This window comes from Cervus elaphus, chromosome 17 (assembly GCF_910594005.1).
Source record: "Cervus elaphus chromosome 17, mCerEla1.1, whole genome shotgun sequence".
Classification (NCBI taxonomy): Eukaryota; Metazoa; Chordata; class Mammalia; order Artiodactyla; family Cervidae; genus Cervus; species Cervus elaphus.
Genome location: NC_057831.1, coordinates 46,187,609 through 46,200,031, shown reverse-complemented (window position 1 = coordinate 46,200,031; position 12,423 = coordinate 46,187,609). Strand labels below are relative to the sequence as shown.

At 37.9% G+C, this 12,423-nt stretch overlaps 1 protein-coding gene across 4 annotated transcripts in view; it reads right to left on the bottom strand.

Moving 5' to 3' along the window:
- TBC1D19 (TBC1 domain family member 19) overlaps positions 1 to 12,423 on the bottom strand; it is a 166,141-nt gene that overhangs the window by 38,566 nt on the left and 115,152 nt on the right. The window lies entirely within an intron of this gene.

Here is a 12,423-nt window from a genome sequence, read left to right as displayed (position 1 = left end):
AGCTGCTACCTACCAGTTGATTCTGTATTACCCAGTTGATTAGTGTATTTTCTATCTGGAAAAAAGAACCAACTGGGAGAAATTTAATAAAGAATGTAGAGGCGGGACCCTTGGTAACTACATGGCATATAGCAGTTTGGAAAGTTCAGGAAACAAACTCGGCTCATTGCTGGGATGTGGCAGCTGGCAGTGGGCATGTCAGAGGTGGGGGGAAGGCGACTCAAAGTATGTAGAAGAGGTTAGCAGCAGCAGAACAAGTGGCAGTCCAGCACATGTTAGAAGCTGGGTGTCCTGACCCCTCTACCTGGAGGTGAAGGCAGGTAGGAGAGACAGTCAAAATCAAAGATGTCCAGTAAGAGGATCTGAACTGCTGATTTCAGCTTGGGATTTTGGCACAGGGGACCAATCCCCAGGAAGGGGATTAGTGATAGGAAATCTGGGTCCTGGTATTGGAAGATGTGGGATTCACAAAAAGTCACTGAGAAAAGAATTTGGGAATAACAGAAAAGGCAGAAGCCCAGCTAACAGAGCACAGGCACAAAGTAGGCCTGGACGAGCAGCAGGAGAGAAGAGAGGAACCGTGGTTCCAAGACAGGAGGCGGCGCCCAGCGTTAGAAACAGGACACTCACGCAGACTGGGCACCAGTCAGGCCCGAAGGCAAGGCGCATGCCGACCACTGCCACTAACTTATTCTCACTTTAAAGACTACAGAGCAATACATGCTTATGACAAAAATCAGCAAAAGTTAGAAATACAGATAATCAAAGAAAAGAAAAAACACCTACAATCCCACCAGTGTTAATATTTTAATGTATATCCTTTCAGATTGTTCTTATACATACATATATACATTTTCAAACAAAATAGGATAATGCATACTATCTTATACTCTATTTCAATATTATAAAATAAGTATTTTCTACCCACATTTTTAATGCTGCAGAATATTCCACTGTGTAGATGAATAATATATAACCTTTTATTGTTGAACATTTAATTATTTCCACTTTTCCCCAGCTACAAATAATGCTGCAGTGGACTTCTTTATAGCTAAATATTTATGTACACCTTTACTTAAATTTCTAAAACTGGACTAGCTGTCTGGTCAAAGTGATGGGCATTTTAAATCTAAAATTATTCACACACATAGCAAAACTGCCTTTCAGAAATATTTTGCTTTTGTTTTTAACATGGACAGCAGTAAGATAGTACACATTTTCTCTTACTCTCATCAAAATGGTTTATTATCATCTTATTGGTAAAAAAATGGCACCGTGCTTTAGTTACTAATGAGGCTGACCACTTTTCCATTTGTATTTCTCTCATTATTTTCCATTTCATCATCTTAGTCCACTTTAAAATTTATGTTTTTTAAATTACTGATTTGTTTAAATTTTTACATATTAAAGACACTAACCTATGGTCAAATTATATGTTATAAATGGCTCTGCTCAATGATTTGTTAATTATCTTTGACACAGATATTTTTAATTTTTATATGCTCAAATCTACCAATACTTTCACACTTGGAAAGTCCCTTTCCACATTTATCAGCCTACTATACATATTCACCTAAACTATGAAGTAAATGGTGTTTATCATCAAATATTTCTGGTTCTTTCCCTTAGAGAACATATGTCAGCTTATATTTTTTGTCCACTTTGGTGTTAGGTGTGGCCATGAGATTTGCTCTTTACTCAACGAAATAGGTATGTGTCATTTGAAAGTTTCCAAATGGAAGCTCTAAGAACCAGAGTAGTCAACCAGGGTCCCTCTTTCCCTCTGCACAGAAACCATCAGTGTCCCAGACCGTGGTCATGCCATTAACCTGGGTCCCGGAGTGAGGATGACAGAGCTACGTCCCCATCCTATCTGGGATGAATATGACCATGAGCAAGAAATAAACCTCTGTTGTGTTAAGTTGCTGAGATTTTTGGATTTGCATGTTGCCACCGTATTCCAGGTGGCTCAGTGGTAAAGAATCTGCCTGCCAGCGCAGGAGACTTGGGTTCGATCCCTGGGTTGGGAAGATTCCCCGGAGAAGGAAATGGCAACTCACTGCAGTATTCTTGCCCGGGAAATCCCATGCACAGAGGAGACTGGTGAGTTACAGTCCATGGGGTCACAAAGAGCCGGTCATGACTTTGTGACTAACCAAACAACAACCAACAGGATAATCTAGGGCCTCCTGGCAAAATCAGGAAATTTTGTTTAGCAATTTGATAAAATCATTTGGTAATAAAATCATTAGCTCATCTGAAATTTATTTTGAAACTAAACTGCTGGAGTCCAAAATATATCCCCACCACTTACTAGATGTGTGATACCAGGCAAGTTACTGGACTTCTTAGAGTCTCCTCTCCTCTATGTCATACATATAAAATAGTAACACCTACTTCAATGTCTACGGTAGGACTTAATTAATATACATAAAGTGCTTAAAGCAGTGCCTAACGCATGGTGAGTATTATTACAATGTTAGCTGCAGTCACTACTACTATTCCTACTACTTTAAATTTTATTCCATATTCTGTAGCTTTCCCCCCAGTATATTTAATTTTGGGTTTGTCTTTACTTCTATGGCTTAAGACCACCATGTGTCTTCACCGTGAAATTTTGTTCATCCTCATTTCTGGAAAATCCTCAGCCATTATCTTTTTGAAAGATGGCTTTCTCGTTCCCTAGTCACTCCTACCTGACTCCTACAGATCGAAGATTGACCAACACTTATTCAACCTTCTGCAACTCCTAATCAGATTCACCCCTCTGTGCTCTGGTGCTTGGGATATGACAAAGGAAACAGACAAAGAGACAAACAAAAACCTCCCTTAAGGAGCCTGATTGGGGCGGTGGGGGGGGGGGGGGGAGATAAATAGCAAACATTGTAAATAATTACATTATATAACGTATTGGTTGGTAAGTGCTACAGGAACGAAGTAGAGGGGGGGTAAGGAAGGGCAACTGCCATTTTAAAGAGAACAATCAGGGTGAACTTCATTGAGAAGGTAACATCTGATGGAAGACTTGAAAGAACTTGAGGACATTAACATTTAGATACCAGGGAGAAGAGCATGCCAGGCAGAAAAGCCAATAATCACAGCGGTGCTAAGGCAGAAGTATGCCTGATGTGCTGGAGAAACCAAGTGAGGCTGGAGCAGATGAGTGGAAAGAGATACGTGAGAGAGGAAAAGAGGCCAAATTATGCAAGGCATTGTCAGGATCTTGACTTTCATTGGGAGTGAAGTGCAGCTCCACTGCAAAGTTCAGCAGAATAGTCAAACGATCTAACTTACTTTATACGGATTCCTCTAGTTACTATGAAGAGAACTGGCCACAGCGGGGCAAGGGCAGAAGCAGGGAAGCCCTGCAGAAGATTATGACAATGATGGGGACTAAGATGGCGGCAGTCTGTAGTGGCCACTGGGACGTGCAGCCCAGATCCTCTTCGGGAATAAAGGACTTCGGTTGCCTGGCTCTTTACTTTCCATTATATATACCAAATGATTATTTCTCATATTTAAAAGAATAAATGATTTCAATATTTCATTTGGTAAACAGGTATTTAACTGAATTATAATTCTAATGGTTTTCAGTTAATTCCTTTGAGTTTCTATATACCTATATTTGATAATAATTTTGTATCCTTTCTGGTATCTATAACTTTATTTTTCTTATTCAAGAAAAGGCACTCTTTTTCAGAGCCCCTTGAAGAAACACAGACAGCCCTGACAACAGCTTGATTTTAGCCCACTAAAGCCCATTTCAAAAAACTTCCAATCTTCAGACAGAACTGTAGGAGAATATATTTGTTTTGTTTTAAGCCACTAAATTTATGTTAATTTGCTATAGCAGCACCAATCAGCTAATACAACTAATATAACTAATAAAATTATACAATTAATGTAATAATAAATAACTACTAATAAACTAATACAAATAAAATAAATAAATACAAATAAATAAAATAAATAATGCAAAAGGAAGTATACTTACAAATATCCTTCTATCATTGCCTAGAGGGAAGACAGTTCCTAAAGAAACATTTGTATTAACTTTCTTCTTAAAACTGGTGGGAACATAGTAATGTTAGGAGAAGCTCTGTGCTTAAATATATACCCCTCAAATCCCTAATGCCTTAGAGAAGACAAGATATCTGAAACTGCTCTTGAGAGAACATCGGTGACTGTAGCGTGACTCTGATGATAAGCCAGAGATGGGATGTTACACATTATGTTCTGACATGCAACCCCAGCATGCAAGCAACGAGCTGCCAACTCCTATCTTAACCTGAGCTGTTTTAACTTCTGAGATCCAATTTTGTATCTGTAATGAAGCTACAGTTCAACTGTAAATTTGCTAGAAATGTTGTGACTGTATGAAGATGACAGTTTCAATCAAATTAACTAGAAAATTCAACTTTGATTACTCACTACTTAAGTAGAAATTGAACCTTATGTGGATGAGATTACATATGTAATGATTTACTTTATTTAGAAAAGTTGGGAGTGTAAGTATAAGCTGGATGTGTAAGTCTGAACTACAGTTTTATAGCAGAATTGCACCTATCATTTCTACATACAGCTGCATAAGATTTACATGGACTAAAGCTTCCTTTAGTTTTTGAAAAGATATTTATAATGGATGTTTCTGAGAAATAAGTCATTTATGTAATAAAAAGCACATAAGAAATGATGTATGTCTGTTGGAAAAATCACTTTAATTCACAATTATTGTGCAATTTTAAAATCTGTGGTATGTCTTGTATTTCTATCCAAACTAATCTGGAGAATTTTCAAATGATAAAATTTCAAGAATCACTTTTTGAAATCCTCTGCCCTGATTTAAATTTTCATAAACCAAAAAACAATGAGGCTTACAAGGCTTTGAAATGGAATAGACCTAGCCTGGGTCCTGGTAGCTATAAGGTATAGTTTGAGCTCTGGGCCTCTGCTTCTTCATCTATAAAACAGAAATAAAGCTACCTGTTGTAAGAACTGGCTATAAAGTACATAAAGCATCTAGAGCAGTTCTTGGCACCTAACAGGCACTCTCTAAGTAAGTGACCAAGACACTGCTGATAACCTCGCTTGCAATCAGAGAATACTGGGAGAAAAATAAACAAAGACTTCTGGTTTAGTTTCATGCTTGGCTAAGGACTCTCATCTTAGCACATTCTTATGGAGAAAAATACACTTTAAAAATCCTTCTCTGACCTGTCCCCTTTATTTCCAACCTTATACATTCTTCCTGTGTTTCTGATCTTAACTTCCATGCATGATAAGTCACTTCAGTTGTGTCCAACTCTTTGCGACCCTATGGCCCATAGCCCATCAGGCTCCTCTGTCCATGAGATTCTCCAGGCAAGAATACCGGAGTGGATTGCCATGCCCTCCTCCAGGGGGTCTTCCTGACTCAGGGATCAAACCCGCATCTCTTGAGTCTCTTGCATTGGCAGGAGACTTCTTTACCACTAGTGCCATCTTGGAAGACCAATACTTAAAACTATCCAAAGCCTGCAAACTCAGTCATTCTTGATTCTTCCTTCTCACTCAACCTGCATATTTAGCCACTCACCAAAATCCTCCTGATTTCACCTTTGACAGTTTCTTCCTTCTCTCCTCTCTCCCTCCCTCCCTTCTTTCCTTCCCCTTCTCTCTATCCCTCCATCCCTCCCTCCCTCCCTTCCTTCCCTCCTACAAGTATTTACTTGAACATCTACTATGTGGCAGGCACGGTTCTAAAGACTAAGAATACAGCCATGAATGAAAAAAAATCCCAAATCCCTGTCCTTACAGTGCTTATGCTTTTGTGAAGGGAGACAGAGGCGAAAAAAAGTAAACTATATTGTATGTTATTGGTGGTAAGTGCTACAGAGGAAAATAATATGAACAAGAGGGATAAGGCATGCTCACATGTATATATTAGTAAAAGTTTGATGTGTACTTTAATTAGGAACCTAAAAGTGGTCAGGAAATGGGTCTAGGGTAATAATAAGAGTTTGGACCAGGTACACAAGCCTGGAGTTGAAGGGAGAGGTCCAGAAAGACCAAAAAGACAAGACAAACATAAATCTGGGAGGTGTCAGTGTACAGATGGTATTTAAAGTCATGAGAATAAACGAGACCACCAATGGCAAGAACAGGGGGGAAAAAGAGGTTCAATGGCTTATCTTGGGGTGCTCCAGGGTAAGACAGGAAAATAAAGAGAAATCAGCAGAGGTGAATGAGAGTGCCAGCTAGTAAGGTAGAAGGAAACCAGAAAGCATGGTATCCTAGAAGCCAAGTGAAGAGAGAGAATCCAAGAGAGGGTGTGACTGAGTGACCAAACAGACAAAGTAAGGCGAGAACTGGGAAAGGTCCAACGGATTCAGCAACATGAAATAAGTTTAGTGGGATAGGTTGGCAGAGAAAAAGCCTCATTAAGGAAGGTTCAAGAGAGAACAGGAGGATAGGACTTAGAAAAAATATCTACAGATTTTTTAAAAAGAACTTTCACCAACTCAGGGAATAGGGGAATGGGGCAGTAGCTGGAGGCGATGAGCAATCAGGGAAGATTTTTGTTTCACTTTATTTTGCTTTTTTTTCAGATGAGAGAAATGACAGCACATTTGTATAGTGAGAGGAGTGATCCAATAGAGACAGGAAAACTGACGATGGAAAAACTAACAATTTCATTGCTTTTGAGTACCAAGGGGAAATGAGTTTCAGTGTCCAAATGCAGGGTTGGTTTTGTTATAAATAAAAGCATGGATAATTTATCCATAATAAGAGGAAGGGAGCTGAGTATATTGGTGCAGATGCAGGTATGAGGAATACAAGTGGTGGTGGGAGTACGTGTGTGTGTGTCTTTGGGAGGTTGTTCTCAGAGCTTTTACTTTTTTTCAGAAACAGGACTCAGAGACATTAGCTGAGACAGAAGAGGTGGGGATTTGAAGAGAGAGGAGGTATGAGAAGTCTTCTAGGAGAATGGATGAAAATTGGACTAGGGAAATGAAGTAGAAATAAATGCCAAGGAAAAGTAAGGACTTTCTTGAGGTTCTTGGTCATGAATTTAAATAAAACCAGTTATCGTGGTTGCATGCTTTTCTCCAGCCACTTTCAAGCACACACCATAGGCACAGAATTGGTGGACAGCTGTACTTAACCAGGATTAAGGTTTTGTCAGGTAATTACCACTGGGAAGTGGGAGAAGGGCAAGGGAGCTGAACACGCATTCAAGATGGGGTAATTATAATGTAAGTCACGGTACTGACACGTCTCACTTCTGTTCTCTCTGTTCACACAGGCGTCGCTCTACAGCACGTGCTGCTTAAGGCTAGCCTGACCTGCCAGAGCTGTTCACCGCCATGCGGAGCTAACCGCTCCTCATTAATCACCATGTGCATATGGCTCAAGCTTACTTTTGCTTTTCCCATTCTCCCAATTCTTTGTCTTTTAAGAATCAGACATTTCCTCAGAGGGAAAAAATACCAAATGATTTCTTTATATGTGGAATCTTAAAAAAAAAACCCCACAAATGGACAAACAAAACAGCAATAGATTCATAGATACAGACCAGAGGGGAGAGGGGTGGGGGGCTGAACAAAATAGGTGAAGACTATTAAGAGGAACAAGATTCTGGTTATAAAACAAATAAGTCATGAGGATGTAATGTATAGCACAGGGAATACAGTCAATAATAACTGGAATAACTTTGTATAGTGACAGATAGTTACTAGGCTTATTATGGTGATCAATTTGTAATGTATACAAATGCCAAGTCACTATGTTGTATGTCTAAAAATAATATGTCAACCACACTTCTATAAAAAATTTAAAAAATTTTAAGATAAAGGAAAAAGAACCAGACATTTCTTACAACATTTCTATTCTAAAGCCACCACTAAGCTGAACTACTCCCAGAATTTATTTCCCCTTTAATTGTATTTGCATGGAACATTGCATAAACCTCTATCAGAACATTTATCAAATTATATTATAACTGTGTACTTGCCTTTCCCTCATTTTACACTAAAATGTGAGCTTAATAAGCATTTTCTTATGCAGTGCCTGTATCAGAACAGACACTCAATAATTTGACATGAATACATGAATAAAGGATATCTGATTGCACCTGTGCCTTTCTTAAACTCCATTCAATGGCATTAAAATATTTATAACCATGGAATATTGTCAGCTCCACTGGTGGCTCGGTGGTAAAGAATCCACCTGCCCATGCAGGAGACGTGGGTTTGCTTCTTGGATCAGGAAGACCCCCTGGAGAAGGAGATGGCAACCTACTCCAGCATTCTTGCCTGGGAAATCCCACATACAGAGGATCCTGGAGGCCTACAGCCCATGGGGTTGCAAAAGAGTTAGACACGACAGCGACTAAACAGCAGTAACAACAAAATGGCATATTCTAATACGTCTGTATTTCTACTGAGCATATGCTAGATAAGCCAAGCACAGGACAGAGGATTTGTCAGAAAACAGAAAGAGTAATTCCTATGTCTTCTCTCTACTATTTAAAAGTTCTCCCCTGTAAATACTTTATATACTTTGGACAATAAGTTAACTTATAGGTTGTCATGATATCATTAAGTACTCAAATCTGAACTAAATTGTCAAACGACCCAATTTACTTCCATGGAATAAAGGGTTGTCTTCTGTTTGAACACATTTTTAAAACTGACATAATTTAAAATTTTCAGCACAACTAAGTATTTTTAAGAATTTCATACAAAATAAATGCTAAACTTTGGAATACTAAAAGGTTGACTTATTACTCAAAATGTTATTTCTATAATGTTCAGTGTTGCTGCTGAAAAAATTCAGGTAACTAACGCGAGTCACTCAGAAGAGAGAAGAGCACCTGTGTGTCCGTGTAACACAGGCCCAGATCTTCCTTCAGGAGGAGCTACTGCAGACTTTCTCGTCTATATGTGGACACAGCAATGCCACATGCTGTCAAATTTCACAGTCTAGTCACAAAACCCAACACATGGGTTATGACACAGAGCGTGCTAGAAAATTAAGTTCATTCCATTAACATCAACAATTTTCCCATTGAGTAGTTGTGTTGCTAGGCAGCTCTGCCAAAGGAAAGCCCATAATTAGTGATAAGAAAAGGCTTTCTTCTTTCTTATCTCATACATACATACACATTTGAGGGCATGTGCATACATGTATAGGGATACAAATTTTTTTTCAGAAAAAAATCACAACTCAATTTCTGATAATATTGTTTTCAATGCAAACAATTACATATACTTTTATTACTTAAAATGAACTTCTCTATGACAAGTCAAACTATTATAAAATTAATTATGAACAAGTATGACCATGAAAAGTATTTTCTTGGTAACTATCCATATGAGGAAAATTTTATTCTGCAAAATTCCCAAAGACAGAACTTAGATGTTACAATTATCCATCTATTTATGTGTAAGGACAAAGATCCACATTAAACCTTTACAAAGTATAGAGAATAGCAGAGGCTATGAGATCTATGACTGAAAAAATTATAGGAAACCTAAAAATAATATAATTTGGGCTAAAATATTGATTAAAAATGGAAAACAAAGGTTAAAGCATACTCCTGTAGTACTTACTATCTGTGATATTAATTTAATACCTAATGCTTTACACACATACTTTAAAACAATTTCAAAACATTTTTGCCTCTTTAACTAGAATGTAAACCCATCAAAGGTGGTATCATTATATATAAGGACCAATAAATATTTACTGATGACCACTCTGCTTTTTCTCAGAGAATGCATCCATTGTTTATAAATAGTTATGTTTGTCATACTCTGTCACTTATAAGTTTCCCAAGTTTATGTGGTACTCAAAGATGAGTATGTCTTCAAGGGTTAATTCTGGCACTACGTGGAGAAACTGTAACGACTCTAATTTAAAATGTTATCCTTACAGACCCTGTTCATCAAATGAGGCAGGTTTTTTTGTCTGGCAAGTCCCTTTCACCACCACCAAAAAGCCTTTGTAGCTGTGAATTTAAATTGACAATCCTCTTCTCTCCAGCCACCAAAGGGGGAGAAATTGTGACATTTCCACTTTTTCTACCTACACACTGGAGTAGAATAGTCAACACACTACAAACTATATGATTATTGTCCTTTGGATGATATTATAATTTATGTATTCATGTTTAGTGTCATAATAATTTCATGTTCAGGATCTAAATAGCTATCATAGGGAGGACCAAAAACTTTTATTTGTTTCATATTTTTAATATTGTACAACATTAACTAATTTGTTTCATTTAGAAGTCAGTTCATAAAAAGATCCTTCACATCTAGAACTAAACGCTTAACTAAAGAAAATCTACAGCCCTCTACAATGACAATAAATATGTAATCACACAAAACACAAGGCCATGACCCTATGTATGTGTCCTGTTGAGAAGCAGAGTAGGGCAGGAAAGGTATTTGTAAATAAATTTGTAAAAAGCAAATTTGTAAAAAATTATAGCAAATTTGTAAAAAAGGTATTGAAAGCTGAAGGAAAAATAGGAATTTAGTAGAGGAAGAGGGGAGGGCAACAGTCTTTTACATCAAAAGAACTGCAGGTCTGATGGCCCTGAGGAGTAAGAGGTCAGAGGTGTTGGAATGCACAGTGCCGCAGTGTTAGCGCAGAGGTGAACCACGAGGCTAGAGATGTGAACCAGCACAGGCAGGGTCATCCACGCCTTGGGAAGGACTTTGGTGTTTAGGATTTAATGTCACAAGTAACACGAATTGATTGGTGTTTTTACAAGACCATTTTGAGCAATTAGGCAAGAAAAAGAAAAAAAGGCATCCAAGTAGGGATGGGTGTCCCTGGTGGCTCAGCTGGTAAAGAATCTGCTTGCAATGTGGAGACCTGGGTTCGATCCCTGGGTTGGGAAGATCCCCTGGAGAAGGGAACAGCTACCCACTCCAGTATTCTGGCCTGGAGAATTCCAAGGACTGTATAGTCCATGTGGTTGCAAAGAGTTGGACATGACTGAGCAACTTTCACTTTCACTTTCAAGTAGGAAAGAAAGAAACAATCTCTACATACAGATGATATGATCTTATATATAGAAAATCCTAAAGGCTCCATCCAAAATCTGCCAGAATTAATCAATGAAATTCAGTAAAATTCAGTAAAATTGCAGGAAATAAAATCAATATACAGAAAACAGTTGTGTTTCTATACACTAAGAACAAAACAGCTGAAAAAGAAATAATTTCATTCACTATAGTATAAAAAAGACCAATAAAATACTAAGGAATAAATTTAACCAAGAAGGTGAAAGATCTGCACACTTAAAACTACAAGACTTTGATGAAAGAAGCAGAAGAAGACACAAATGGAACAATATCTATGTTCGGATCAGAAGTTGCACTGTTAAAATGCCATACTACCCAAAGCCATCTACAGATTCAATGCAATTCCTCTTAAAATTTGCAATGGGCATTTTTCACAGAAATGGAAAAACAATCCTAAAATTTGTATAGAGCCAGAAAAGAAACTGAGGAGACAAAGCAATCTCAAGGAAGAATAACAAAGCATCATACTTCCTGATTTCAAGCTATACTACAGAGTTATAGTAATCAGCAGACACAGGAACCAATGGAACAGAATCGAGAGCCCAGAAATAAACCACGCACACATGGTTAACTAACATTTAACGAGGGAGCCAAGAATACTCGGTGGAGAAAACATAGTATCTTCAATAAACAGGGTTGGGAAAACTGGATAACCACATGCAGAAGAATGAAATTAGACTTGTACCTTACACCACTCACAAAAGTGAACTTGAAATGGACTTAAGACTTTAAACATAAGACCTGAACCATAAAATTCCTAGAAGAAATCATAGAAAAAAAGTTCCTGGACTTAGGTCTTCATAGTAATTTCCTTTTATGACAGTAAGTGAGTGAAGTCGCTCAGTCGTGTCCGACTCTTTGTGACCCCATGGACTGTAGCCTTCCAGGCTCCTCTGGCCATGGGATTTTCCAGGCAAGAGCACTGGAGTGTGTTGCCATTTCCTTCTCCAGGAGATCTTCCCAACCCAGGAATCGAACCCAGGTCTCCCACATGGTAGGCAGACACTTTACCATCTGAACCACCAGGGAAGATAGTAAAACACAAGCTAAAAAGCAAAAATAAATAAGTGAAACTATATCAAACTAAAAACCTTTATAAAGCAAAAGAAACTAAAAACAAAATGAAAAGGCAACCTACAGGAAGGGAGAAAATATTTGCAAATTTTATGTCTGATATGAGGCTAATATCCAAAATTTATTAAGAATTCTATAATTCAATAGCAAAAACCAATTAAAAAGTGGGCAAAGGAAATTAATAGAACTTTTCCAAACAAGACATACAAATGGCCAACGGGTACATGAAAACGTATGCAACATCACTAATCATCAGGGAAATGCAAATCAA